This window comes from Salvelinus alpinus, chromosome 2 (genome assembly GCF_045679555.1).
Source record: "Salvelinus alpinus chromosome 2, SLU_Salpinus.1, whole genome shotgun sequence".
Classification (NCBI taxonomy): domain Eukaryota; kingdom Metazoa; phylum Chordata; class Actinopteri; order Salmoniformes; family Salmonidae; genus Salvelinus; species Salvelinus alpinus.
The window spans coordinates 92,847,521-92,852,520 of NC_092087.1; the positions used below are offsets into that span (position 1 = coordinate 92,847,521).

The following is a 5,000-nucleotide window of genomic DNA, read 5'->3' on the forward strand; positions in this document are numbered from 1 at the left end:
ATTGGCTTTTTACATATATATTAAAGAATTGGCGCGGGAACTAGAACAGCCTGCAGCACCCGGCCTCACCCTACTTGAATCTGAAGTCAAATATCTACTGTTTGCTGATGACCTGGTGCTTCTGTCACCAAAGAAGGAGGGCCTACAGCAGCATCTAGATATTCTGCACAGATTCTGTCAGACCTGGGCCCTGAGAGTAAATCTTAGCAAGACCAAAATAATGGTGATCCAAAAAAGGTCCAGTTGCCAGGACCACAAATACAAATTCCATCTAGACGCCGTTGCCCTAGAGCACACAAAAAACTATACATACCTTGGCCTAAACATCAGCGCCACAGGTTACTTCCACAAAGCTGTGAACGATCTGAGAGACAAGGCAAGAAGGGCATTCTATGCCATCAAAAGGAGCTTAAAATTCAACATACTGTACCAATTAGAATCTGGCTAAAAACACTTGAGTCAGTTATAGAACCCATTGCCCTTTATGGTTGTGAGGTCTGGGGTCCGCTCACCGACCAAGAATTCACAAAATGGGACTAACACCAAATTGAGACTCTGCATGCAGAATTCTGCAAAAATATCCTCCGTGTACAACGTAGAACACCAAATAATGCATGCAGAGCAGAATTAGGCCGATACCCACTAATTATCAAAATCAAGAAAATAGACGTTAAATTCTACAACCACCTAAAAGGAAGCGATTCCCAAACCTTCCATAACAAAGCCATCACCTACAGAGAGATGAACCTGGAGAAGAGTCCCCTAAGCAAGCTGGTCCTGGGGCTCTGTTCACAAACCCCACCCCACAGAGCCCCAGGACAGCAACACAATTAGACCCAACCAAATCATGAGAAAACAAAAAGATAATTTCTTGACACATTGGAAAGAATTAACAAAAAACAGAGCAAACTAGAATGCTATTTGGCCCTAAACAGAGAGAATACAGTGGCAGAATACCTGACCACTGTGACTGACCCAAACTTAAGGAAAGCTTTGACTATGTACAGACTCAGTGAGCATAGCCTTGCTATTGAGAAAGGCCGCCGTAGGCAGACATGGCTCTCAAGAGAAGACAGGCTATGTGCACACTGCCCACAAAATGAGGTGGAAACTGAGCTGCACTTCCTAACCTCCTGCCCAATGTATGACCATATTAGAGAGACATATTTCCCTCAGATTACACAGATCCACAAAGCATTCAAAAACCAACCCAATTTTGATAAACTCCCAAATCTACTGGGTGAAATACCACAGTGTGCCATCACAGCAGCAAGATTTGTGACCTGTTGCCACAAGAAAAGGTCAACCAGTGAAGAACAAACACCATTGTAAATACAACCCATATTTATGCTTATTTATTTTCCCTTTTGTACATTAACCAGTTGTATATCGTTACAACACTGTATATAAACATGATATGACATTTGTAATGTCTTTATTCTTTTGGAACTTCTGTGAGTGTAATGTTTACTGTTAATTTTTATTGTTTATTTCACTTTTGTATATTATCTACCTCACTTGCTTTGGCAATGTTAACATATGTTTCCCATGCCAATAAAGCCTCTTGAATTGAATTGAATTGATAAAGAGAGAGTTGCTTGAATTAATTGCTTACGCCTCTCAGCATAATATTACATATCCCTTTCTCCACCTCCTCCTCTTCATCATCCTCATCGTCACCATGGTGAGATGAAGGGTGACTCTATAGGGACTTCTGTAACCAAAGCCGGGGGGTTACAGAAGTCCCTTTAGAGTTGTACAGGTTCCCACACTGTTAATGGCATTACACAGCCACACACACAGCCACACACACAGCCACACACACAGCTACACACACAGCCACACACACAGCCACACACACAGCTACACACACAGCCACACACACAGCCACACCCACAGCTACACACACAGCCACATACACAGCTACACACACAGCCACACACACAGCTACACACACAGCCACACACACAGCCACACACACAGCTACACACACAGCCACACACACAGCCACACACACAGCCACACACACAGCCACACACACAGCCACACACACAGCCACACACACAGCTACACACACAGCCACACACACAGCCACACCCACAGCTACACACACAGCCACATACACAGCTACACACACAGCCACACACACAGCTACACACACAGCCACACACACAGCTACACACACAGCCACACACACAGCCACACACACAGCTACACACACAGCCACACCCACAGCTACACACACCGCCACATACACAGCTACACACACAGCCACATACACAGCTACACACACAGCCACACACACAGCTACACACACTGATTTATAGTTTCCTGTAAAGATATGCTGATCTCAATCTGTGTGTGTGTGTGTGTGTGTGTGTGTGTGTGTGTGTGTGTGTGTGTGTGTGTGTGTGTGTGTGTGTGTGTGTGTGTGTGTGTGTGTGTGTGTGTGTGTGTGTGTGTGTGTGCGTGCGTGTGTGCGTGCGCGTGCGCGTGCGTGTGCGTGTGTATGTGTGTGTGTGTTTATCCCATAGTGCTGAATGACTTGTGTTTGTCCCTAGTGAATTCTCAGAAGGGAATTCTACTCTGCTCCATCAGACAACTATATGGAAAAAGAGTCCCATCATCCATTTACATCACAGAGGAAATGACCTGTGATTCCAAACCAACGCCTAGCACCTATAATCATATAAGATAGTAGGGTAACATAGGGTAAGGTATGAGGAGGTATCCTAAACTGTAATCATATAAGATAGTAGGGTAACATAGGGTAAGGTACGAGGAGGTATCCTAAACTGTAATCATATAAGATAGTAGGGTAACATACGGTAAGGTACGAGGAGGTATCCTAAACTGTAATCATATAAAATAGTAGGGTAACATACGGTAAGGTATGAGGAGGTATCCTAAACTGTAATCATATAAGATAGTAGGGTAACATACGGTAAGGTATGAGGAGGTATCCTAAACTGTAATCATATAAGATAGTAGGGTAACAAACTGTAAGGTACGGGGAGGTATCCTAAACTGTAATCATATAAAATAGTAGGGTAACATACGGTAAGGTATGAGGAGGTATCCTAAACTGTAATCATATAAGATAGTAGGGTAACAAACTGTAAGGTACGAGGAGGTATCCTAAACTGTAATCATATAAGATAGTAGGGTAACATACTGTAAGGTATGAGGAGGTATCCTAAACTGTAATCATATAAGATAGTAGGGTAACATACGGTAAGGTATGAGGAGGTATCCTAAACTGTAATCATATAAAATAGTAGGGTAACATACTGTAAGGTACGAGGAGGTATCCTAAACTGTAATCATATAAGATAGTAGGGTAACATACGGTAAGGTACGAGGAGGTATCCTAAACTGTAATCATATAAGATAGTAGGGTAACATACGGTAAGGTATGAGGAGGTATCCTAAACTGTAATCATATAAGATAGTAGGGTAACATAGGGTAAGGTATGAGGAGGTATCCTAAACTGTAATCATATAAGATAGTAGGGTAACATACGGTAAGGTATGAGGAGGTATCCTAAACTGTAATCATATAAGATAGTAGGGTAACATACGGTAAGGTATGAGGAGGTATCCTAAACTGTAATCATATAAGATAGTAGGGTAACATACTGTAAGGTATGAGGAGGTATCCTAAACTGTAATCATATAAGATAGTAGGGTAACATACTGTAAGGTATGAGGAGGTATCCTAAACGACTGGATAAATATGTTAAAATAGCTTCACCTTGTCTTATGGTGTAATGTTAGACATGTCGCTGAGCTATTGCATACACATCATTGTCAGTCTCTCTATCCAATCACAGGCCAGGAAAATTGACTTCCTGTTTGGTCATACAGGTCAGAGGTCGAGGTGGTGTTTACGGCGGTTTCTCCTGCGTCACGGCATGTGCGTCTGTGTCCCACGGCGACGGCCGGTCCCCCTCTTCAGCTGCTGTGTAGTCGGAGAACGGAACCAAATCTGAAACGTTTCTGCAAAAAACACCTTTACTGTGGAAACATTTTTGGCTAAAACGTTTCAAATTCCATTCTGTTCTAATCTCTCTCTCTCTCTGCTGGGGGCCGTGATGGGCTGTGTTTGGGTGTGTGTGTGCGCTCACATGTACAAGTCCAAGAGTTTGTCACACAGAAGAGGTTCCTCGTCACAGCTAGAAAGTGACATCTAATTCCACAGGTGTCACACTATTCCCCTTCCACCATTCCACCTAATAATCCTCCCCTCCAAAGAAAACACACATCTGATCTGCTGAACAGCAGGCAACTCTCTGGGAATGAGTCTGAGAGAGAGGGATGGAGGGAGCGAGAGAAGAGGGGGAGAGTAGAGAGGGAGGGAAAGAGGTAGGGAGAGAGAGAGAGAGAGAGAGAGAGAGAGAGAGAGAGAGGACACATTGGAAAGAATTAACAAAAAAACAGAGCAAACTAGAATGCTATTTGGCCCTAAACAGAGAGTACACAGTGGCAGAATACCTGACCACTGTGACTGACCCAAACTTAAGGAAAGCTTTGACTATGTACAGACTCAGTGAGCATAGCCTTGCTATTGAGAAAGGCCGCCGTAGGCAGACATGGCTCTCAAGAGAAGACAGGCTATGTGCACACTGCCCACAAAATGAGGTGGAAACTGAGCTGCACTTCCTAACCTCCTGCCCAATGTATGACCATATTAGAGAGACATATTTCCCTCAGATTACACAGATCCACAAAGAATTTGAAAACAAATCCAATTTTGATAAACTCCCATATCTACTGGGAGAAATTCCACAGTGTGCCATCACAGCAGCAAGATTTGTGACCTGTTGCCACAAGAAAAGGGCAACCAGTGAAGAACAAACACCATTGTAAATACAACCCATATTTATGCTTATTTATTTTAACTTGTGTGCTTTATCCATTTGTACATTGTTACAACACTGTATATATATAATATAACATTTGTAATGTCTTTATTGTTTTGAAACTTCTGTATGTGTAAT

At 42.9% G+C, this 5,000-nt stretch overlaps 1 long non-coding RNA gene across 1 annotated transcript in view; it reads right to left on the reverse strand.

Moving 5' to 3' along the window:
• The window catches only part of LOC139568289 (uncharacterized), a 40,591-nt gene that overhangs the window by 2,176 nt on the left and 33,415 nt on the right, over positions 1 to 5,000 (reverse strand). The gene's annotated exons all lie outside the window — the stretch shown is intronic.